General features: G+C 43.0%; 1 protein-coding gene across 1 annotated transcript in view; it reads right to left on the reverse strand.

The window, feature by feature from the left end:
• Positions 1–27410, reverse strand: part of WDR72 (WD repeat domain 72) — a 2139079-nt gene that overhangs the window by 184668 nt on the left and 1927001 nt on the right. The gene's annotated exons all lie outside the window — the stretch shown is intronic.

Here is a 27410-nt window from a genome sequence, read left to right on the forward strand (position 1 = left end):
AACAGATTGATAGGAATGACTGAGCAGCAAGAGTGCAAATACAGTGTGCCATACTGACATAGAACAGAAATGTATATCTGGTATTACCTGTGCACATCAATGTATGAGTTGGTGTACCTGGCTGCCTCATAGCAACAGACATGGGATGCAAACTGTCAGGTAAACAAGCTATACATGTTGTACACGTGTGTAATCTCAGTTTCTGTGCATCCAACAGAGTTAGATTTCTACAGCTACTGACTGTTGCATTGCTCTGACACAGACATGGGTACTAGAATAAGCATGATTATCAGGTTGAAATTTCAGAGGTGTCCAACTGTGTTATGACCTTGTGTCCATGCCTACTACAAACAGCCATATGACCACTGACATAACTGTATGGACTCAGCAATACCTTACCTGTAAAACCTGTCTCCACCAAAGTAGAGTAATCCCCTTTGCTGGACTGCAGGAATACACAAACTACATAATTGCTCACTATGTCAGCTGTACAGGTCAGAGTAGGAGCAGGCACCAACTTGGCATTGAGTCAACCTTTGTCTGAATGAGCATATAAGGTCCCAGATGGATTACTGTAAGGCTAACTATGAGTACAAATTGGACACATCCACCAAGGACAATCACAAGGCTGTCTTCACATATGTCTGCAAACTCAGAGGTGACAACACAACTCACCCTGCAATGGTGGTCAATAACACCACATGCACACACACCATAGCTATAGGCAAACTGCTGCAGACAGGTTTAGGGCAAATATCACCCCCTGGTTCACCATCAATGTAGGTGGATATGCACAGCACCCACATCCCTCCCCTCATCATCAGGGAGCAGGTGCATACTGGCTCATAGAGTCATAGGTAGGTACTAGGCTATCAGCCCAAGGGGCTAAGTAAGCCTAGCCAACAAGGTTCCCTGGCTTACACCACCCAAGAAAGTTAATTTCCTGTGCCCCTGTTGAGCAGAGCCACAGAAGTGATCCCTGGGGTGTATGTCCTATTTCCCATCCACTCATCAAGATTTTTCATGAAGAGTGCTAATGTGGAACTTTGCTTGACATAGATGTGTAGCTTGTTCCAGAGTATAGGAAGTCTCTGGGACAGGAATTTATTCCTCCATCATATCCTGTTTATTGTGGTGACAAGGTTTAGATCCCTAGAGTGTGTAGCTCAGAGGGATTGGGATTACTTTAGGTGTAGCATGTCCAACAGCCCTGAGTTTAACATAGCTTTTTTAGACAGAGATCTCCTCAGAATAGCCAATATGCTACAGAGTAAAGCTGGAGTTTTTTGAGATGGTCAGTGAAGGGCATCAGTTTGATGCCAGTAATCCTCTTTGTGAGGTACTTCTATGGCCTTTCCAGCTGCTGCAGATGTCTTGTGAGGTACTTTCCAAAAGGGGCATTGTACTCTATAATGGGTCTAATGAGTGCCGAGCAGAGGGAAACAATGACCTATTTTTTCCTGGATGAGAACCCTTTTGTGATGAGGTGTGCCACATAGAAGGATTTCCTGACTACTGTGGCAATGTGATTATCAAAGGAGAGGCTACTGTCCACCTGGGTCCCAAGGTCTCTTATCACACATTTGGCATTACATAGACTGCCGTATATGTGGTAGTTCATGAGTACAGAGTTTTTACCAAAGGGATGACAATGCACTTTTTGGCATTGAGCTTGAGGCCATGCCTCTGACACCAGGCATCTGTCTCAGTGAGGCCCTTATGTAGGATTTCTGGACTCAACTATGGCTCTTAGTTTACAGTCATCTGCAAACTTCATTAGCCAGAGGCCTTCTGTGTTAGCCTGTACTTCAGAGAAGTAGATACCAAACAGGAGAGGTCCCAGGACTGAACCCTGTGGTACTCCACATGTCACTGATTTGAAGTCAGATTTAGAGTCTGCAACTTTTACAGTATGGGTTCTGTCAGTGAGCCAGCTGGCAACCCATCGTGTGACATAGGGATTTATACTTATTTTAGTGAATTTAGCTATAATTCCAGAATGGGGGATGGTGTCGAAAGCCTTGGCGAGGTCAAGATAAGCTGCGAGAACCAACTTACCCTTGTCTACGGCTTTGATGACTACCTCAAAGAAGTCTATCAGGTTTAGAAGGCATGATCTGCCTTTTACAAACCCGAATTGGGTGGGGTCCAAAGTTTGGAGGTTACCAATGTTTTAGTTTATGAGTTCCATGATGATATGTTCCATGGCCTTGCAGACCAGGCTTGTCAGGCTAATAGGGCAATAGTTCCCAGGATTAGTGGAGGCTCCCCCTTTGTGGAGTGGGATAACTGTTGCTGTGCACCATTCAGTGGGCACAAAGCCTGACGTGAGACTATGATTAAACATGGTGCTTAGGTGGGGAGCCAGTTCATTCTGAATTTCATGTAGAATGCAGCCTGGGATGTCCAGTTCCATGTATCCTGTGTTTTTGGTTTTAGAGAGTGCAGCTTTTACCTGCATAGATGTGATTACAGGGACTCTGCAGTCTTCCTGTATAGATATGGGCCCTTTAGGGGGTGAGAGGGGGGTAAAGATAGCACTGAACCTATCTGCCAGGATGTTGGCAATATCAGTTGGTTCTGTAATTTTCATGCTGTTGTGCTGCAACTCAGAGAGGATCTGGGTGTTGCCATTGAGATTCTTGACATAGCTATAGAATGCTTTGTCATTGCCCTTAGAATCAGTGGTGATTTTGTTTTTGTAGCTAGTTTTGGAGGATCTTATAAGGGATGTCAGCTTCTTACTGAGGCTGACCAGGGAGCTCTGCCACTCATGGGATTTTACTCTCTTTTGCAACAGTTTCTTCCTTCTGTTATAGAGTTTGTTTATGGCAGGGGACACCAGATTGGCATCTTTCTTTTTGGAGGATGGTGTCTTGGTTCTGTTTGGGATAGCACGATCCATGCACTCGTGTATGTGCTTACAGAGTGCATTTATGTAGGATTCAGCAGTCGTAACTGTATTGTCCATCTGCATGGGTGTCATGAAGTTCGCCACTTCTGTCTTAAAAGCATGAAGATGGCTTTGGAGAAATTTTTTACCGTGGCTTTCTTAATGGTGGGTGAGGCAGGATGCGGATATCTAGGGTGATTAGCTTATGGTCAGAGCTGACCAACGAGGAATTGACTTCAGGTGTGGAACACCGGTCACTCATGTTGGTAAAGACTAGGTCCAGGATGTTGTTGCCCCTGGTACAGGTGGGATAAGTTGATCTAGGGCACTGGAATTTATGAATTCCAGAAAGCATTGAGTGAAGGAGTTGGTACATAGGTAGTTTTCCCAGTTAATGGTGGGGTAGTTGAAGTCGCCCATTATTAGGGTGTTTGATTGAACCCTAATATTTTCCAGTATATCAAGAAAAGAGGAGTGGGAATCCTGGGGCATGGTGGGGGATCTGTAGCAAGCTACAATTTGGATTGCAGTTTTTTCCAGAGTTAGTTGCACTTGGATAACCTTGGATGCATTATGCTGCGCAACTAGCCTGGAGGTGTGGATATCCTTAATGAATATGGACACACCTCCACCTTTGGTGTTCTGGTCTTGGTTAGATGGCCGAAAAGTGTGGTATGAGTTATTTCCTGGTAATGCAAAGGTGCTCTCTAGAGCCTTGAACCAGGTCTCAGTCACTGCACAGATAGCAATGTTCTCCATTTTAAGGAGTGCCTCGAGTGAGTGCATTTTGAGATTTAGACTTCTAGCATTCAGTAGCATTACCCTCAGTTTTTGCTTGCCTGTTCCTGTTATTGTGGTGAATTTGTCATTTGAACCTTGCCTAAAAAAGGCACTATAGGGGCGGCAAGACCCTTAGCCAGTATCTGGAATCTCAGCGGCGACAGGTGCAGGCCGTCTCTGGCAAAGCATCATGGTCTGTTGGCCTAATCTAAGTCAACAAAAGCAAGTCTCCATGGCACCCGAGGACATTCCTGCCTGCATCCTACATGAACTCAGGTATATGCTTCCAGCACTGTATGCAGGCAAAGCTTGGGCACCATTTACATCCCATCTGCAAGTTAGATGGCCACTGTCATCCTTCTACACAAACATGAATGATGAATGGCGGTTTATGCAATATACTGGCCCTCATTGGGGGAACAGGACACATCAGGACCAGGAGTGCAAAGCAGGTTCATACTATGCTGATAGATGACAGGGTTTGATATGGTTGTAAGTGGTGGCTAATGATAGGCAATATAGATGTGCTGGCTCTGTACATAACTCTGGGCAATGTCTGAGGTCCTGTGATGTGTTTCTTTGTTTATGTCTTACAGGTGCCATACAGCGACAGCTGGCGTACACTGCTAAGGAAAATGCAGCCATTACAGAAACAATACTACAGCACACCTTGGGCCACCATGGCTGCACATATGATCAGGTCAGGCATCGGGCAACTGACCTGCTACGTCATGCCCGGCAAAGGGCTTGTGCCATGGCCAGGGACCGTTCCACCACAGGCGGGGGACCTGCTATGCAGGTCCCACTTAGACCAGTGGAAGAGCTCCTTGCCAACTTTGGGGCAGCCCCCACACATGAAACTCCAGTGCTGGAGGTGGGTGGCACCCAGGGAACAGGCAAGGAGCATCCAGGTAAGGCCACAGTGCACATCAATTTAAGCATGTAACAGTCATACTGTCTTCAATAGAGTATCTATATGCATATGTCAGTTCAAACTGCATTTTTGGGTGGGGATTAGTAATGCACACAAGTGCATATCTATGATGAGGGACAGCAAATTGTGTACTATCATAGCTTGTTCTGTACCTGTGCAGACATGTAGCATTGATTTTGTACCAATGCCAAATGTGGGTCTGCTGACAATACCTCTCCCCCACAACTACATAGGTACCCCTGGTCTGCATGTGGGACAGCAGCCTGAAGCCAGTGAGTATGTGATTTTCCTGTTGTGGCTCACTAATACCCCGGGAATGTTAAGGCCATACATGTGACCATGCACACAACTGTTACTCTCAGCTACTTTGCAATATCTGTATGTTCACGTGTGGTGGGGTTAACTGCATTGCATCACAGTGGTCATCACAGGGGCCTATTTGCAGGAGATGTCACATATCTTTAGCATACCTCACAACCTGTCATTGCAGAAAATGTGGACAAAGACTGACAAGATGGGAGGACGAAGGCCTAAAGCTAGAGACATATTTTACAAATTAGTGTTATACAGTGCATATAAATAGTGTACACACACCTGTTAGAATACCAGGTATTTGTGAAATACAAAAATGAGAGCACAATAACACATTTCCAAACCCTTACAACCTTTCATGTGACCTATAACCTGTACAATCCAATTGTAAAACAAACACATCTGGTAGGGGAACAATTATGAAACATACAAAACTTACAAGGAGCTAGATGCATATGTGTGCACAGGTTGAAGCTAATACTGTGTTGAAGCAGCTTTCAATATTATTACAGCATTACATCTTCTTGGGTACACACCTGCCATCAATTACAGAGACTCTTTGATTAACAGCAAATAATGGTCAGCTGTCCTAACAGGATCATCCTAAATTTACTTAGTTGCCTGCTACAGCAACAGCCAGAATTTGTATACAGCTTATGAAGCAGCAAAGGGATCTCATTTGTGAAATGTTTCAGCCCAGAGAAGGGTGCACACACATTTCCACAGCACTGCATATACTATGGAACACAGTGAAGACAGTCATCACATGGTGGTGGAAATATGGCGTAACAGTGACATTGGAAAGAACTGGACATCCTTCCAAATGTGTGGAAAAGACAAGACCTAAACTGATCACTGAGGCTGCTAGGAGACCTGCAGCAACACTACTGGAGTTGCAGGAATCACTGGCAAGTATTGGTTGTGTACTACTTGTGACAACAATCTCCCATATTCTCCACATCTGACCTATGGGGTAGGTTTGGAAGATGGAAGCCTTCTCACACACAGAACAACATTCAGGTCTGACGGATTTCTCAAGAAAAATACATCAAGTCCCCCAATAGCATGTGGGGAAATGTGTTATGGTGTAATGAGACAAAGGTTGCACTTTTTGGCCACAATACCAAAAAGGTTTGTTTGGCACAAGAACAACACTGTGCATCACCAAAAGAACAGCATACCCATGGTGAAGCATGGTGATGGCAGTGACCTGCTTTGGGGTTGCTGTTAATAAGCTGAAAGTGGGCCTGTAACCAAGGTGGAGGCGATTAGGAAGAGGTCAAAATAACAGTCCCTTCTGGCCAGAAATCATCATGTGTCTGCTAGAAAGCTGTGGATGGAGAGGACTTACACCTCTTCACTCAACACTGACCCGTGCCATACATCAAAATCCATAACAGAATGTCTTCACTAGAAGACAATCAATATTTTAGAAGGGCCTAGCCACAGTCCACATATACCTCCAATAGAGAATCTGTGGAGTGCCCTGAAGAGGCCTGTACAGAATTGGTGGCGTCGCAATCTGACAGAGTTGGAGTGCTTCTGCAAGGGACAGTGTACAAATATTGCTAAGTTGAGATGTGCCATGCTGATACACACCTTCCCAAGAGGACTGACTGCTGTTAAGAAATCAAAAGGTGCTTTAACAAAGTATTAGTTTAAGGGTGTGCATAGTCATGCAACCAGCCTATTGTACGTATTTCAACTCTGACATGTTACCCCTAACCGATGTGTTTGTTCTTCAATTGGATTGCACAGGTTATATGTCACATTAAAGTTGGGAAATGTCATCACATGATTCCTGTGGTCTCATGTTATATATCAGACAAACCTGGCATGTTAACAGGGTTGTCTACACTTATAATGTCCACTGTAAGCTTAGAAGGTTGTTAGTGTAACTGGTTCTGTTGTAACATACCTGTACTGCAGGTTTTGAAGTGTGAGACTCAAAATATGTCATTAAATAGTGACACCAGTCCTCATATCATCCCAGTAATGTGTCAGACAAATACAGGATTTATGACAAAAACAGAAAAGAAATATGAGCCACACATGTAGACATTCAGAGAAACTCTGCACATTTGAGAGGTATGTTCTGTAGGAGTTGCCACTATGCTATACAGATGGACAGCAATTATGTGTACATTGATGCAGTGTGTGTGCTACTTGAAGTCCCATCACCTACTAACACTGCTCACATATCACAGAGGTGTATATAAGTTGTAATAGGAAGTGGAAAGGGCTGCACTGCATGATGTTGAGGGCCTGTACAGGGTGTATATGTGGTGGTCTAACTGTGTGGTGGATGTCACCATTTGGCTATTGTGAGGTCTGTGTAATGTACCACATCACCTGTATGTTTGTGTGTGTGTGTGTGTGTGTGTGTGTGTGTGTGTGTGTGTGTGTGTGTGTGTGTGTGTGTAACAGCAAATAGTATAGTGCTGGTATTAATTTACATATGTTGTCTTTCCACCACAGGTGGTCATGGTGATCGCAGTTCCTCCCGCTCAGTATCTGATGTCAGTGTCTCTACAGGCTCTGGCAATGATGATGGTCATATTCAGGCACAGCTGGTGTTGTTAGGGGCTGAATCTGTGCCATCAGTTGGCATCCCACACTTATCCACAATGTCCCCACAAAGTCACAATGCCCACACATGCCCAGTCCCCAGCAGCCACAAATGATGGACAGTTGGCAGGAGGTGGCATGGAACAGGCTAGTGTGGTGACTATGGCAGGTGTGAGTGTAAACTCTGTCCCTAGCCAGACAGTAGGCGAAGTCCCAAACAGACAGATGGAAAGGGGAGTTCACAGGAGGACTGCTGCTCATCAAGCCACTCTCACAAGTGCCACAACTGGTGTTGACTGATGCACGTTTCAGGCTGTCATGGATGTACAGGCATGTAGTGAATGCAACACCAGACAAATACTCAGGGTGGTGGATGCAACTCTTCCTGGTTTATGTTGTAACATACGTGACCTTGTTGAGGCTACACGTCAAAATACTGAGATCATGAATAGACAGTGGGGTGAGACCTTGGCAATCCTTGACCATGGCATGTCTGTGCTAGAGAGTGTGGTGGGAGATGTGCATCGGCCATGTGGACGTAGGTCAGCACCAACATCAGCTGAGAGTCTACAGGGCCCTGTACCTTCACACTCCCCTAGGTGCAGTGACACCAGCAGTACCTAAGAGGGGTTGCTGTCCACATCACAATGGAGCAGGTCATGGGCACGTGATCCTGGCTGGTCCCATCAAAGCAATGGATCCAGCAGACAGCAATCACCATCAGGAAGTAGTACTGCATCTGGCCTTGAGCCTGGTGGTGCCAATGAGACCCCTGGTCATGTGCCCATGGCCAGAGATGGTTAACTGGACACCCTGCCATGTACGGTCCACAGCTGTCCAAAATACCTCTGTGTAGGGTTGCCACATAGCATGACTGTGTGCATACATGCGCACACATATCTGTATCACAGGCAAGTCACCTCCACACACACACAGCATCTCTGCACAGCCCATCTATAGGATACCCCTCCAAAAACACACACAAGGATATCAACCGTATGGCCCAGCCTTGGCCTCTGGCAAACCCACATCACAACCTGTGCATATGATGATACCTGTGCCACATCCCTGTCATCCATACCATCGATGCAGGGACAGACTAATATGGGTCTGATGCACAGGGTGACTATAGTACAGTGTAGCTATGTAATACTGTTTAAGGTGCTGTCTGCTTGCATTTGTTATGTGTACATATAGAGGTGTATGTATCTTATTAGCCATGATGCATTATTGCTGCTAGTACCACTGATTGAATGTAGTCTGACATGCTGTATTCTGTTTGTGTTCCAGGTGTCTGTGTGTCTGCTGGTTGTGGCCCTGCAGACATTACCAACATGGAGTATGGCAGAGTGGAAATGCACTGACCATGTCATAGCCAAGGTACAGCTTTATATGTATGTTTACCAGGTGTGTATGCATGCAACAGTGTGTGATGGACACTGTTGTCAGATAGTGTGACCTGGCGTACATACCCCTTGTCACAGACAGGTAGCCTTCAGACATGTCACCTCAGTATTGTGTTGTATGCTCATACATGTGGAACAGGTTATTGGAGTACTGTCAGTAGGTCCACACCAGCTTAGCCATTATATTGACCGCAAGAGATTCACATGTCAGCACCCGTTGCCCCTGCCATTTTTTTTCCCATACACGCAACCTTGATGCAGTTGGTGAGGGCATGCATGGTACTGTGTATGACAGGTTTGTGGTATGTATTCTTGAGTTCACAGGGTAGAACAGGGAGATAAAATGGTATATCCTTTGCATACACACAGTAAAGACTGACACAGGGAATGTGCATACAGTAACATAAACACAGCTGGCAAAGGACAGATTCATAAACTTACATATTCACTTTAATGTACTATAGTGCTACATACACGACATGCCCCACATAGATTATATGTATGGGACATAACCCACTACCTCTTATAACATGCAATGTTGTGAATGCCTTCATGGAAGGTGAGATAACCCACCAGCAATAGACAACTGGAGTCATCTATTGCTCCTACAAGTTTGGACAAGTGACATGGTAACAGACATTGTATCAGCATGATGTTTCAGTCAGGTATGATATCTTATGCTGGCATGTGTGTCAGTGCACTAACTGTAACCTATTTGGCAACAATATCACATACATGGCCACTGTTAGGGGACACAGACCACATAGGGGTTACAAACATCCAGATATTCCATAGACATCTGTACAGATGACTGCACTGGCATGTACAATAGTTTAACATGCTGCATGTGAGGCAAATGCCATTAACACACTATACAATGTAATGCCATTGGGAGGTGGTAAACAGGCGGGGATGGTACACACATCAAATTGGTATAACCCACACAGGAGATGATTCTCAACTCAAACACACACACACAGTTGCTAGAATTGAGATAAGAACCCAAATCCTATCTAGTTATTTCTACTATAGTCATGCAATTACTAGATGTGCCACGTAACTTATATGGATTAATCTTGTCCCAAGGTACTTCTAAGGTGAATAACATTAGCAGGCCTTGTAAAGTAGGGTGATGGGAAGTATACAGGATGGTACACAACTCAAAATGGTATAACCCAAACAGGATATGATTCTCATACACAAACACACACATACTTGCCAGTATTGAGATTAGCACCTCTGTCTATCTAGTGATTGTATTATACTGTTACGCAGTCAAAGCACGTACTACAGAACTTACTGGGCTGACAGCTGGCCAAGGGTGCTGATAAGGAGAATGACATCAGCAGGACTGATAAAGTAGGGCACTGGGTGGGAAACCTATCAAAATACTTCTTTTTACAAACATACACTTACAGTGGATATAAAAAGTGCACACACCCCTGTTAAAATGCCATGTTTTGTGATATAAAAATGAGATCATAATAAATCATTTCAAAACTTTTCCCACCTTTAATGTGACCTAAAGCCTGTACAATTCAAATGAAAAACAAACAAATCTGTTTGGGGAAAAATAAAAAAAAAATACAACATGTACAATAAGCTGGTTGCATAAGTGTGCACACCCTTAAACTAATACTTTGTTGAAGCACCTTTTGATTTAATTACAGCATTCAGTCTTCTTGGGTAGGAGTCTATCAGCATGGCACATCTTGACTTGGCAATACGTGCCCACTCTTCCTTGCAAAAGCACTCTGAATCTGTCAGATTGGAGGACATCTCTTGTGCACAGCCCTCTTCAGGTCACCCATAAATTTTCTATTGGATTTAGGTCTGGGGTCTGGCTGGGCCATTCCAAAATTTTAATTTTCTTCTGGTGAAGCCATTCTTTTGTTGATTTGGATGTATGATTGGGGTCATTGTTGTGATGAAAGGTGAAATTCCTCTTCATCTTCATCTTTCTAGCAGATACCTGAAGGCTTTGGACAAAACTGACTAGTATTTGCAACTGTTCATAATTCCCTCCACCTTGACTAAAGCCCTAGTTCCAGCTGAAGAAAAGCAACCCCAAAGCATGATACTGCCAGCACCATGCTTCACCATGGGGATGGTGATCTTTTGGTGATGTGAAGTGTTGTTTTTTGTGCAAAATGTACCTTTTAGAATTGTGGCCAAAAAGTTCAACCTTTGTCTCATCAGACCATAACACATTTTCCCACATGCTTTTGGGAGACTTGATGTATTGTTTTGCAAATTTTAGCTGGGCCTGGATGTTTTTCTGTGTAAAAAAAGGCTTCAGTCTTGCAACCCTACCCCATAGTCCAGACATATGGAGAATGCGGGAAATTGTCACACAACCAGTACTTGCCAGAAATTCCTGCAGCTCCTTTAGTGTTGCTGTAGGTCTCTTGGCAGCCTCCCTGATCAGTTTTCATCTTGTCTTTTCATCACTTTTGGAGGTATATACAGTTCTTTGCAACGTCACTGTTGTCCCATATTTAATCAACTTTTTGATGATTGTCTTTATAGTTCCATAGTATATCCAATGCTGTGAAAATTTTTTTGTACCCTTCTCCTAAATGATACCTTTCAACAATGAGATCCCTTTAATGCTTTGTAAGCTCTCTGCGAACCATGGCTTTTGCTGTAACAGGCAACTGAGTAAATGTCAAGAAAATCCTACTAAGACAGCTGAACTTTATTTAGGGTTAATCAGAGTCTCTTTAATTGATGGCAAGTGTGTAGCCAAGAAGACTGAATGTTGTAATTAAATCAAAAGGTGGTTCAACAAAATATTAGTTTAAGGGTGTCCACACTTATGCAACCAGCTTATTGTATGTTTTTTATTTTTTATATTTTTTCCCCTAACGGATTTGTTTGTTTTTCAATTGAATTTTATAAGTTATAGGTCACATTAAAGGTGGGAAAAGTTTTGAAATGATTTATTGTGGTCTCATTTTTTATATCATGAAAACCTGGCATTTCAACAGGGGTGTGTGCACTTTATATATTTACTGTATACACCCACACACACATTTCCCAGATCTGAAATTAGAACCCCTTCCTAGCTAGTGATTTGTACTATAGTGTTACACAGTTATCGCACATGCTACAGAGCTTACTGGGCTGATAACTGGCCAAAGGTGCTGATAAGGGGAATGACATCAGCAGGACTGATAAAGTGGGGCACTGGGAAGCATTGTCGGTGGGAATGGCCTAAAACTGTTTCACCTACAAACAAGCAAACACACACTCCCTCACTCTCGCACACACAATTGTCTCATACACACACACACACACACACACACACACACACACGCACACACACGCACACACACGCACACACACGCACACATGCACGCACGCAAACACGCACACACACATACACTCACACACCCACACACCCACACACCCACACACACACCCACACAACATACACACACACACACACACACACACACACACACACACACACACACACACACACACACACACACACACACACTTGCCAGTATTGAGTTTAGAACCCCTATGTATTTAGTTATTTTTACTATAGTGTTTCACAGTTATTGCATGCTCTACAGAGCTTATAGGGGTGATAGGTGTTCGATGAGACTTCTAAGGTGAATGACAGCAACAGATCTTATGAAGTAGGGCAATGTCAAGTGTACTGAGTGGGAACAGTCTCCTAATAGACCTACGGACACACACACACACACACACTCACACACACACACACACACACACACACACACACACACACACACACACACACACACACACCACAAACACACAGGTGATGTGATATTATAAACCTAACCTCATTACGGTTACACAATGGGGCTCCCCTTTTATGCTGGCACATGCAACTGTTTACAACTGGTATGTCACTGTCCACAGCAGGACATCACTGTATGCCATTCAAGGTATCTTTGTGTGTGACTCACTCTGTCTGTGTCCCCTGTCTCTCTCTCTCTCTCTCTCTCTCTATCACTGTCTCTCTCTCTGACTTCCCCACATCTATGTGTGTGTATGCTTGACATATGTTGTTACCTCTTGCCCATATATATGTGTGTGTGTGTATCTCATGCAACATATGCAGATATATCACATATGGGCCACCTACAGCTAGCTGAGCATAATTCTGCCCGGTGTGTGTGTGTGTGTGTGTGTGTGTGTGTGTGTGTGTATGTGTGGGGACAGTTGAGGTGTACATAGCTATCTGTATGCACACACATATATACACAATACAGTCATATATCCTGATGTGGGTTCCAGCATGTGCTGTGATTCTCTAAGTGTAGCAGCATGCTCAGTGTGACCTTCTATAGTTAGAGTGGGACTCCATTCCAGAGATAGGTGTACTTCAGTCCAGGGTTTTGTGTACTACAGCCATACCTTTCAGGAGTACACAGGACTTTCCTCAGGGTACTGGGTTTGTTTAGCAGACATTTTCTGAGATATCTGTAGTCTGACACTGCAATGTCTTGTGTCATTACCTAGTGCCAGACATCCTGAGATCATCACAGTGCTTTACCAGAGGAATACTAGTTGTATGATGCATATACCAATATTATGAGGGCAGCTATGTACATTCTTGCCCAACAAGGCAATTTGTGAGGTGTGGCTACAGCCAGTTGAGTAATGATGCACTGTGTAAACGATCCAGTAACCTGGTGATATACTTGCTGAGGATCTCCTGCTTGTGTGGTATCTTTCTCACCTGAGATGTCATATCCTTGTGTGAGCATACCTCTCACCTGTACATTTTTGGCAGTTTGGCCAGGTGTTTGGCTAGAGGTTTCATCCTGTCTATGTAAACTTGTGTTTTTATGGCAAGTTAGTTAGATATAATTGAAGAGTGATGTTACAAAATAATGACAGACATTACTGTTTCAGACTACATAACCTTCAGACAATTCCTGCTACTGCAAACCCCTCACCCTACCAACTTTCTCAGTATGTGAGGGTGATATTTACAACACATGCCCATCATTGTGCCTTTGGTCAACTTTTATTTCTGCCCTTGTCCAGACATCTTGCTGTCAGAGGTTGGGGAGTTATGGGTGTGAGTACAGAGTGCATTCTACTGTGCAGGCATGCCCATTATATGTAAAAGAAAACATAAGAAAAAAGGATTAGTGAGAATAACCACTGGCAACAGTACCAAAAAGCACTTACATTCACAAAAGCCTTGGCACCTCAGCTACACATCTTTCAAGATGTCCCTTATATGTGTAGTATATTCCACATAGCACTGTGACTTCCAGGTATGTCAGTGGCAGACCAGTGGGTGTCACTGACATGCATAACAGTTATCTGCACATGGCCCTGTCAAAGACAGCACTGTACCTAGGGCACTACAAGATGACTGCCAGGAGAACATGCTGGCCAGATCCTGACAGTATTAACCACACATGCACATAGCTCATTGACCCCTGCATACTGTGGACAGGCAACATGTTTTCATGTGTATTGGTACAGCCCTGCTAATGTGTGCTGCTATTTCCCTCCAAACATATATGTTACTGCATTTCTGTGGGTATATGGGGGAGGGCACACCTGTAAACTGTACACATTTGCACAGACTGTGCTGATATTTGCTTTACATTTTGGTTCCATTTACCATACTATTGTGCCCTGTCCTGGGGACTAGAGGCATATCAGTAAAGAGCCCAGGTCAGATTGTACTGGCATACATTTGAGTTTCAGACGTCTTACCCTTCATAGCCTTACTGCAACTGTGGGTCCTGCTGTGCTATCACTGTGTGAGTCTGAAGGGGATAATTCAACATTGCCACCATTTGTGTGCCTTTAAAAGTAATTTCTCTCTAGTTTTCTACAGCTGACTTGCCGTGTGGTGTGTGATGGGTGGATATGAGACCCCCACACTGACATCCATGCCTATGACCTATGACCCCCAGTTAGTTGTCTCCACACATATACTGCAGTAGGATTTGCCACCTTGGGTACTACTGCATATTGTATGAAGGCTGGTGTTAGCCAGACATTGGCGTCCCACATAGGTGTCAATTGTGTGCTGCTATCCCAGTAGGCCACCCCATTCCCTTGCATGCATGCAGCATTACCACAGATATGCTAGCAAAACATACTAATCCAGTCACTTATTGTTAAGAAGACTGACTTACCTTGTGCTTGCAGCAGTTGTAAGGATGGTGCTTGAGGGCCGTCTATGTTGAACACACAGTACACTGCTTAGACATGAACTCCATGCCACCATAGACTTGTACTCCCCAGATATAGTCATCCTGACAGAAACCTGGCTAAAACCTCACATTACCAGTGAGCAAATACTCCCTACGGGTTATGGCATACTAAGAGTAGACTGGCTAAACAAGAAAGGAGGCGGTGTAGCTATAATATTTAAACAGCATCTAAACATCCAGATCTTAAAATCATCAGCTCCACAAATAGGCAATGAAGAAATAATATATACCAACTTCAAAATAAACCAAAACAAAACCATCAACATAATTGGATGCTACTTCCCACCTGGCCAAAACATCCCTCCACTAGAAAACCTCCTCAGCTGGTCTACCCACCATCTCCCCCAAGAAACTATCATTTTAGGTGATTTCAATATTGACTGGCAATCCTGTTCTGGCAACCATCCAACCCATCATGTAAACCTTCATGGCTTCACCCAACTAGTCCAGTCGCCAACCAGGATAAATAAAAACTCCAGCAAGCACACTACCCTGGATTGGATACTAGTCAGTAAGAGCCCCCAGTCATATATAACAGGCTGCTTATCAGATAGCCTCAGTGATCACTCCCCAACATTCCTACTGAAAAAATACCTATACCAAGCTAAACCTGTCGTCTACCATCAGATACGTAAAAAAATAAACTTTAACCCACTCACATTCATCTCATCCCTCAAAGAATGTAACTGGCATCCTCTAAAGTACCTCAGTCTTGATGACGCAGTTGAATTTTTTAATACTACCTTCCTGAGCATCCTTAATTACCATGCCCCCATAAGACTTTCCAGAATCAAAGCACAACCCTCCCCATGGCTACAGAAAACCACTAAGTCAGAAATGAAAAACAGGGATAAAGCCTGGGAGCACTGGCACAAAACCAAGACTCCCTCAACTAGAGAGAAATTCCTAGAACTACGCAATAGAGTCAAAAAGCTAATAAAACAGGACAAATTCCAATACTACCAGTCTGCCCTAAACTCCTCTGAACACAGCCCCAAACAATTCTGGCCCTCCATAAATTCCATCCTCCACCCAGGTAAAGTCAGTACCCCTCCTCCTAACATCCCTCACTCCTCAGAAAATATTGCTACCTCATTCAACACACACTTCACTCAAACCATACTATCACTAGCTAAACAACACAACCCCCCTCCCCTCCAACCCACACCTTCAACTACTAATCTCCCCATTGCCTTCTCTTTTTCTCCTGTACCTACCTCCAACATAAAAAAAACTCTTAACTAAACTTAAACCCACCAAATTAGCAGCAGTCAACCTCCCAAGTGAATACCTACAAATCACAGCTGATGCTCTGGCCTACCCAGTATCCATCTTGATTAACTGATCTCTGTCAGAAAGTTATGTTCCCACACTGTGGAAAGTATCACATATAATTCCCCTCCACAAAGGCGGACCCTCCACAGAACTAACCAATTACTGCCCCATAGCTATTCTCTCTCTCTACTCTCCAAAATACTAGAGAGATGCATACACTCTCAGGTCTCAGACTACCTCCTTACTAACAACTTCCTTTCCAATACTCAGCATGGTTTCCGACCAAACCATAGCACCACCACTGCCTTACTCTCCTTTACTAATACTATCCTTCAGCATAAAAACAATGGCTATCTCTCCTCTGCTACTTTCCTAGACCTATCTAAAGCATTTGACATGGTCCCACACAAACAACTTATCTCTGTCCTCAATAACCTAGCCTTCTCACAATCAGTCACCAACTGGTTTCAGAGTTACCTGTCTGACCACCAACAATCCATTGTATGGCAGAATGACATATCTCCCCAACTACCTGTCTCCATAGGGGTTCCCCAAGGATCCATCCTTGGACCCCTACTCTTCTCTGTTTTCACAAGTAATCTAGCCTCTGCCTCCACACATGGCACACTCATACAATACGCAGATGACTCGACCATCATTTGCTCAGCCCAGTCCCTACCCAAACTGCAAAAAGTCACACAGGAAGCCTTTTCCTCTGTTGAAACTTGGTTATCCAATGTCCAATTAATACTCAATCCAAACAAAACTAAACTACTCATCTTCCAACCCACCAAACATACTCAAAACAACTCTCACTTTAACATCACAGCAAAAGACAACACCACTATATACCCAACTGAACACACCAAATTGCTAGGAGTGGAAATAGACAATAAACTAAAATTTGACATTCACATATCCATGACCATAAAAAAAGTCCACAAAAAACTAGGAGCGTTATAAGGAAATAAGCATCTTCTCACCAAAGCAGCAAAGATTTCAATAGCAAATTCCCACCTTATCTCCACCCTACTTTATGCCTCTCCAATATATACCAACCTAAAGCAATGCGATCTAAACAAGCTAGAGACCTGCTACAACAAAATTGCCAAATTTGCCACAGGGGCATCCTACCATAGTCACCACTGTCTCTCACTTGCTGAAGTGGGCTGGCTTGAACTCCCTCACCTCCTTCAGTGGTATCAACTCTCACTCACCCACAAACTAGTAAACCATCCACTAAATGTCCCATCCCTCCAGAATCTACTCCAACCCTATCGCACCACCAGATCACTAAGATCCAGCAACAAAAATCACTTTCAGATCACTAAAGCCAATAACTCTGCTGGTGAAGCACTATTTTCTTACACCATAGCCAAATTATGGAACTCCCTCCCACCCACAATTACCTCCATACCATCATGCACCCACTTCAAAACTTTACTAAAAGCGCACCTAAAAATATGCTGGCTATGCCCTTTCAACTCCCACTCTAATATCACCCACCCCATCCAACCACTACCTTTCTTTCCACTCCACTAACTACCTTGATTATAGCAAGTTCAGATACTCATAAGCCTAGTACTTATACAGCAGGAACTTCTTATTTTAACATTTGTTAATGTCTGTTATGTACTTCACAGATAAATATTCTAGTTGTCTATTGATGTACTATGTTCTTCATCTGTAAATATGTTGTAAGTAATTGCTATGTAAATTGTTAATCGCTATGTAATCCAATGTAACTACTGTCTGTTTATTTTAACTGTGGAGCTTTTCTCCCCGGGCCTCCATTGAAAATGGACCTACGTCCAGTCGGACACTCCCGGTCAACAAATATAAATAAATAAATAAATAAAATAAGTTACAGGTAATATGATGTGTGTGTCATCCATTTTACTGTGTGTGTGAGTCAGAGAAAGGTGTCAGTCCCTGGGGTCCCTACAGTGTCAGTATGTGTGCTATGCATTCCCTCTTTGCCAAGGCTTGAGAATACTGGAAACACCTCCATCTGCCTACAGGAGCAGGCTCAGGGGCCTCCACCACTGAGTCCCTCAGTGCCTGTGGGGACCTTGGCAATGGTGGTGGGTTGTGTGGCCCTTCTCCATGCTGTTCCTGCTGCAGCTATTTCTGCAGGATCATATTGTGTAGTATGGCACATACTATGAACATGTGTGCACATGTGGCTGGTGAGTACTGCAAGGCTCCACCAGATATGTCAAGACAGCAAAACCATGACTTGAGCATCCCAAACACACACTCTATAATGATCCTAGCTTGTGCGTGTGCCTCATTATGGCATTCATGTGTGGGTGTATGTGCATTTCTGATGGGTGTCATCATCCATGGCTCCAGTGCATAGCCGGCGTCCCCCAACAGATGGCCATATGGGATGCGCCCATTGGCAAATGCCTGCTCCAACTGTGATGAATGCCAGATGTGGGAGTCGTGATAGCTTCCAGGGCTGCCAGCACACACATTCATGAAAATGCCCTGGGCATTGCACACAACCTTGCAGTTGATGGATCGGTAATCCCTTGTAGTTTACGTATACCCTACCCTGTTCACCAGGTGGTGCTTTGATGTGGATGTGCATGCAGTCTATGGCACACAGTACCTCTAGGTATTCTGCTAAACTATGGAAGAGATGAATATTGCTGGTCCTCTCCTCACGGGTGTTGGGGAAGTAAATGTGCTCATCGGCATGTAGTAGCATGGCATCCAAGAATTGGTGGAATACCCTGGATGCAGATGTCTGTGAGACCCCCATGATGTCCCCAGTAGGTTTTTGGAAGGTACCTGTCCCTAGAATTCTTAAGGCTATACATACCTTGGTATCCACTCGGATGGATTCCCCTCTGTTGGCTCTAGGTATGAGTTGAGGCTCGGTGATTTGCTGAAGTATGTCTCTGTCCACCCTGTAGCGCTCTACTGTCTCCAGAACATGTAGCCCCTGGTAGGTTACCATAAGTCTGAACACTCTTCTCCACCTCCTTGGTCTGTGGCAGTTGTCAGCATTATCCTCTTCTCCGCCCTTAGCCTCTAGCACATACTGATGGATCAAAGCAATGGCAGCCCCTAACATTTTTTTGGTTAAAATTCCCCTGCATGTGTACACTAATGGTGCAGAGTTTGTGGGAAAAAACAGACTGTAAGGTGTTTGCATAGTTTATACTGTTGTGCTGCAGATGCTGCCTGTATGACTGGCTGACTATGATGCATTTCACCTGCTAGCTATGTCATTTGTTCTTGATTGCTTTTATTCTGCTATTTTTCTTTTATTCCCTTCCCATTTCCTCCCCTTTTAAGCCCCAAGGTGGGCTGTGCAAACCCGGTGCCCAAATGTAAACAGTCCTGCTATTTCCGTTTTTTTTTTTTGTCATTTCATGGAATAAGTCAATGCAGCCTCAAACACACACCCTTGCTTAGCTGTGCTTAGCTAAGCTTATTTGTGTGCCATAGGGCTCCAATGAGCTTACAACATGCCTGACACACCCCCTTTTCAAGTCTGTTCCTCCTGCTAGTTACACAATTGTGCTATAGCACTTACACGGTTAGGTGCAGTTTGGCACTTAGAAAATTTTTGTGATTCAGTAAATTTCCTCTCATTTGCATACCCCACTGCCTTAGTCCATTGTTACTGCACTAACTCAAAGCCTTTCTCCTTGACAACTGCTGTTCCCTTGTATTGTTTTGGTTCTGCATACCATAGACTATAATAGCAAAATGCAGATTTCTCGTAAAATTGAGTTTTCACATTTTTATTTTTATTTTTGGCACAATCCCGTTTGCTTGCCACTGCCCTATGCTCTGCAACTAACAGTGTTCTTGCATGGATACCTGCCTGCTTGCTGAATCACTAATTCACCTCATTTGCATGGTTTACACTAGCAAATGAGTAGTTAGCATTCTGCACTGGTTTCCATGCAAGAACAGTGTAGACAGGCTCATGCACGTCAAAACACTGGTTTACTGGATCGCTCGTAGGCCATATTCCATGAAGGAGTGGCTACACTGTTCCTGCACAGAAAGAAACATTTATTGAATCCCAGGGATAGTCTCTAAAAGTGTGCTACACATTAAAGTTTGAGTTGTCATTCTCCGATTCATTTAAAATGAGTCTGCTACAAGTGTTCGCATGTTATTTGCTTGCAACACACTTGCTCAAAAAGACAGGTTCTCTAATTTCCACTAATTCAATCTCCCTTAACTACTTAGCCCTCTCAAAACCCTTTCCTATAAAACTGTAAAGCCCTATCAAAACACTAGCTTTAAAACCTAACGCAACCTTCTCACTCTCTAACAACTTTTTTCCTGTCCCTAAATCTAACCTCCTCCTGCTCCCTACCTTTAAGACTCCATTCTCACTCACTAACTCTGAAAGTCCCTTTCCACTCCATAAACCAAAACCCCCTCCCATATTAGGTTCATAGGGAGGTACTAGGCTATCGGCCCTGGGGCCTATACAAGCCCAGCTAAAAAGGTACCCTGGCTTTTGCCACCCAAGAAAATTATTTTCCTGTGCCACTGTCGAGCAGAGCCACAGAGGTGATCCCCGGGGTGAATTTCCTATTTCGCATCCAATCATCAAAATTTATCTTGAAGAGTGCTAATGAGGAGTGAAATTGTAAACCTAAAATCCCTCCTTCTGCTCTCTAAACCAACCACCACTTCCTAAACCAAAAAAAAAAAAACCCTTCAAGACTGCTGCCCTAATCTACACTCCCTCCCCCTCTCATTCCCTCAGTACAGCTGCCACACTTACCTCACTCACACAGGAATAATGTGTTTGGGTAACAACAGACAGCTGCTTGCCTGAACTTGTATTCAAATTTGAGCATGAGGCAAGGGGCAGCATACCTGCACTACAAGATGCTTGAGTTTCTGGCTTTGACCCAGTTTTCTTCAAGAGCTTGGGACTTACATACTTGTAGAACACCCTTTTAAAAGAGCTAACTGTAATTTGTAGTTATTTATTTATTTATTTTTTAAACTGGTAAAATAGATGATCGTATAATGTAAAAAAAATAATTATTAATATTGACAAGATTAAATATCATTTTGGCTAATAATTTGTCATGACTAGCTTGCAAAATGCCTCGGTTGCAAAATGCCATGGGAGGCTAAATTGAATCATAATTGGGAACCCACATGACAAGGATGAAGAAATAAACTTAAGAACGAATTTGAAGATAAGAAAAGTGATTTTATAGAGTGCATTTAAAAAGGCATTTTTTAATGATTGTGTGTCTTGTAAGCAAGTTATCACTTAGTTTGTGTTGTTGTGAAAGTAACTGAGAACAATGTACTTTTGAAAGACAGCCAGTCGTTTAGCTCCAATGTAGGACTGTAAGACTAAATAAAAGTCCTTGGATCAGCTTTTTTATAGGCATTTGTTATTTGCACTTGCTGATATAATGAGGAATGTGTTTTCACCTGCTGAAGTCTTCACTAGCATGACAACCTGTCTCTCACTTTAAGAAATAAAGTTACATATAATTTGAAAGGTTATAGCTAAAATCATTTCTAGTGTTCTTTTCTCCTATGTATTGCTGTCAATGTAGACTTTATTAAATGTAGAAACGTCTGCTCTACTTAAGTGTAGCACCTCAGCAGTTCCAGCTTCTGTGTAGAATAGCAATGATATAAAGTTTTGTTTCTTGCTTTTAAAAGCCATGCCTGTTAGGAAGCACTTCTTTAGTGGAATATTGTCATGTTACTGCTACAGATGCATTAGTAGGTAAAGTCTCACTTAACCGGCACCCATGGAGATTGGTAAATGCCGGTTAAGTGTATGTTCCAGTTGCTTGAGATATGCTTTGGGATTTTTGATTGGCTCGTATACCAACATACGAACCAATCAAAAGTTGCAAATAGGAGTCACTTCTACTCAATGCAAAACTGTGGGCTGTTTTGCATTTAGCACAAGTGGCTCCACTTTGCGATTTTTGATTGGTTTGCATGCCAGCACACAAGACAATCAAATGGCGGTTGCTTGAGAGAGCTGGTTGCTTGAGTGCTAGAAAACAGGGATGTTACTGTATTCTGCTATAGATAATGATACTGTAAACTCCCAGCAAACTATCATACCTCCGAACCTCTTAGAGCACGAAATGTGGACAAAGCCATAAATAATGGGGGGGGGGGGGCAAAGGTCAAAAATAGGGGCGATTTTTAAATATTGCTCTTACAAACTTAGAAAGTTAATAGCATAGCAGATATCACATTAGCATCAGTTTTCTGAAGAGTATGAAGCCTGAAACTCAGATATCTGTCATTATTTTCTGTCTTTAATCTTGAATGACTTGCCAATGATTTTCCAGAAAAAACACAATTTCATGAAAAATGGACAAAAAACATGAGGCAAACATCTTGACATTCTGCGAAAAACTGTACAGTTGAGAGGTATGCATATTGTTTAACAAGCATGTACTACTAAGTAAGATTTCATATCTGATAAATACATCCAAACATAGTTTTATTACTACTGGAAAGTATTCTTAATGAGTGGCAGAAGGAATGAGAGTACAGTACTTTTTTTTAAGAAACTCATTGAATGCATATGCACATGCATACACATATCCGAAAATACAGGCATTCATTTAAAGACAAACACATCCAGTTCCACAGACATACATGAAACCATCCAGACACACACTCAGACAAGGTATCATGTGCATTTATACACACATGCTATATGGAGTACTCCTTTAGCCAGCTCCATCCTTTTTAGATTCTTCCATTAATCTCCGCTATTAATGAGCTGTTTACTGTAGCTTATAATGCAGGGCTTGAATCCTCTTACCTCCCTTTGCCTACTGCATGTAACTGAGCAAATCACTTAATCAGAGAATGCTACCATGCATTAACCAGTAGTGCAGATCTGATTTACTGACGAGTGCACAAAGCCTCCCTGCACTTTTGTCACAGAATTGCAAAGATTCTGCTTGCTTGCACAGCTCTGCATAGTACAGACGGTTATCTTACAGATTAGTACCTCGCGGGCGGTACTGCGCAGCTTTGGGCGTGACTGTCATGATTGGCAGTGTTGACTGACAGCTGTAGTTGTCAACATGCCCGCGACAGCCACTTCAAAAGTGAAACGTTTTACACTAAAAGCACTTTAGAGCGCTCTGTAGGACTAAGGAATCCACATCGGTTTTCTAAACGTAACAGTAGCAGCAAGTAAGCTCTTTTCAATGTAGATGAATGTAGAGTGGTCTTGGAGTTGGTATATATAAGTCGGGGGGTGCAGGGGGGCCGTCCCCCCTGCAATAACATTTATAACACTGTTTGACGTTGTGTTCGTTTACCGTCCTTGGTTACAGTAATGAAAAGATATGGGGCATACCGCGTAATGAGAATACTCATGTTGCAAATGTTCATGCAAGGGTCTTGGAGTTGGTATATACAAGACGGGGGGTGCAGGGGGGGCGTCCCCCCTGCAATAACATTTACAATACTGTTGTACGTTGTGTTTGTTTACCGTTCTTGTTTACCGTTCTTGGAGTTGATATATACAAGACGGGGGGTGCAGGGGGGGCGTCCCCCCTGCAATAACATTTACAATACTGTTGTACGTTGTGTTTGTTTACCGTTCTTGTTTACAGTAATTAAAAGATATGGGGCATACCTCGTAATGAGAATACTGTTTCGCACTTATTTGCAGGGGGGACACCCCCCTGCACCCCCCGACTTATATATACCAACTCCGAGACCACTCTACATTCATCTAAATTGAAAACAGTTAGTAATTATACATCGTGTAATGAGGAAGATACTTGTTAATATGGCGTAGCCCGGACTGGGGGCGTGTCGGGGCGGGATTTGCTACTGCGCATCCTGCGAGGTACTAATCTGTAAGATAACCGTACAGACCCTATCTATGAATCCTACTCAGGTATAACAGCCAAACTTAGTTCAGTTTAATTTGCATATTAGTTAAACTGCAGTCGCGCACTACCAGGTGAAACGCAAAACACTTTTAGCACACATGCAGCAGTCATAGCTCAATTAATTAGACAGCGAAAAGTCAAACATGAAAGTACATGAGCCAAGAAAAAGCTTTTGCATCAAGCCAGATCTATCTATTAGTGTATTACAACAAAGTTATAAAAAACATCTGAACACATCCGTGGGGTGCTGTTGATGCTTCGTAGGCTATTCCAACATCAAAGAAATAAAAAAAAGAAAGAAGAAAAACATCAAAATAAATTAGTGGAAATGTGCCATCTCTGCCTTAAGAAGTAGAATTCAGGAATGTGTGCGAGCCTGGATATGTGTGTGTGTGTGTGTGTGTGTGTGTGTGTGTGTGTGTGTGTGTGTGTGTGTGTGTGTGTGTGTGTGTGTACTTGTCCACTGCAGTACCAATTTGCACAGTAGCACTACCAACAGCCATTACTTTTTTTCTCCTTAAGATGGCCTAATATATGCAGTCATAATGACAAGATAAGATTTTGTTCTCAGGCTGACCTTTCTTCTTACCAGAATTCATTCCCTGTTCTGGAATGGGACATTTCAGATTTAGCTACTCTTTCACACTGTTCTGACCATTTTCTTATATGACAATACTCATAATTAATGCTTACCTTCAGAATTTATTGATGGACAGTCAATATAATTTTGGATGGAGCTTTTTGTTATCTCTAAAGCACTGTGTAATAACCACTTTATTTTTCATCTACAAACGATGATTAAATTAAACTTTTTTTTTAAAAATGCTAAGAAATGATTAGCTGAGGGGATTGCACCTCCCTGCTCCCATCATATGACAGTTGGGTAAGGTTTGTTGATAATCCATCCTCAAATGACCACTTGTTTGTGACTGACCACACACTGTAACTGAGCTGTGAATCCACAAAATCTCAAAATCTTTATTTGTCCAGTGGAATAGAAAAAAGAGGTGCTAACAGCACCTTACTAAGTTGTATTATCTTTGGGTAGAGATCTTAAATTTATTTATTTATTTATTTATTTATTTGTTTATTTATTGTGAGAGTTAATAAAATACAAGATAGACAGAGAAAAATTCCTAAAAATGTATCACAGGATTTGATGCAAAAACATCATGACTCCCCCAGCAAAGCTGAACCACATACACATGCCTCATGTAGGGATTCTTACTTAAGTGACACTGTAGATATCATTTTGTAAGGAGGAAAAATCATTTAAGTATGAAGAAAAGTTAAGATGTAGTTGTACTATAAAAGCCAGCCCGCAGGTTGATTCCAAATTAATTCAATAAGCATTTCACTTTCTTTAGAAATGGTATAGCAAAGAAACACCGACAGACTGTCTAGATGTTCTTTGTGTTTTACTGTTGCAGTCATCACTTGTGGGTTATCCCTTCTGGGTAGTCCTCAACCATCCCGAATACCAGAGTAAAGAATTTGCCTCCTGCGTCAGTTGTCTAGATCCAGAGACTGGCGTCAGGTTGTCAGGGCTATAAAAGGTGACAGCTGACATCATTACATCAGTCTTTCTTGCTGTGCAGCCCAAAGCAGAAGCAGATTTTTGAGCGTGTTGGTTGGCTGTTGTCAGAGTGAGGGAGAAACCATCTAAAGCTAAGTACCCCATTAGGGAACCTTTTTTTTTATCTGATGCCAGAGAAAGGCAATAACTGTCTCAGTTGTGGAAAACTGATCCCACACCGAGACTTTCATTCCCACTGCATCACCTGCCTAGGCCCATACCACAACATCCCTGGATGTCAGTTCTGTTCCCTGTTTAATGCTAGAACTATGAGACATAGAGCTGAAATTGTGGCTAGACACTTTGGTGATTCTTTCACTCATCGCGGTACGGTGTTGGTCGGTCAGGTTGTGGAATTACCTAGAAAAAAGAAAGATAAAGAAAAGGAAAGGCTTCAGAAAGCTAGGCCTGTGGACAACTCCAGTCCGAAACCACCTAGCTTTCCTTTTACTTCAGTAGCTGAATTTAGTGAGGTGCCTTCGCAGCCCCTGATGCGAACCGAGGAACCGTTGCAGGCCTCTACCGAGACCCATTTGGATTTTGGTACACCACCGGATCCATCTTCTCCTGCCAGGACATTGGCTTTCAGTCATGTGGCCGGGTCTGGAGCCACTTCGCAGGCACCAACTTCTGCAGAGAGAGAACCAATGACCGTCACCACCCAGAGACCGACAATCACATCACCAGTTAAGCTAACCTTGTATAAGGTCTCTGAATCATCTAGGCCCAAGACCAAGACTACCCCTAAAAATACCCCATCACAGGGACCCAGGCTCTGACTATCTTCCTCCCAGCCTGCTCTGCAGTCACAGCAGCTGCTTAGAATAGCAGAGGATTTAAAGAGGATTTAATCACTTTAATTAGAGGTAGCCAACCTACCCAAGTCACCTCAGCTAAAAGGAAGAGGGACACTTCATCTGAGGTTCTTTCTGACCAGGACTCAGATGAACCAGGACCAGAAGACTCTGACAATGAAGAGCAGACATTTGCAGCTTTTGAGAATTCTGATCCTGAAGACCCTATCCCTGCTGCCACCCCTCTCGGGGATCTCTCTTTCTGGGAAACTTTAAATTCCCATTTCCACTGAAAGGCTCAAAATTACCCTCAATCAAAGAAAAGACTGAGAGAGTTCCTTTCCTTTCTGCAGTGGACTAATCACACATTCCAGCATACATTAGACCAAATGATACTAAGTGTATGAGGTATAAAACTACTGTCTCATCATTTCCAAATAATTAAGATGAGATATCATTATTGTACTAAAATAGAACATTAATTTTTGTTACAGTTACAGCAAGCACAAGTCATTGGCTACTGTTCATTTGCATTGTGGCTTATACTGTTAGGTTTGTCTGTGTCTCTCTCTTAGTTGCCCTCTTGAAGCATGCACTCTGACTGCCTAATAAAATCAGCATTATATAAGAATGTGGCATAGCCAGCTCCATGACATACAGGGATAAAGCCCAGACTGCAGCCTCAGTAACCTGTGTTCAATTAACAGCTTGCATGTCTGAGGTGCTGGCAAGGGAGAATGGGTGTATCAA

This window comes from Protopterus annectens, chromosome 7.part1, assembly GCF_019279795.1.
Source record: "Protopterus annectens isolate FY-2018-M chromosome 7.part1, PAN1.0, whole genome shotgun sequence".
Lineage (NCBI taxonomy): Eukaryota > Metazoa > Chordata > Ceratodontiformes > Protopteridae > Protopterus > Protopterus annectens.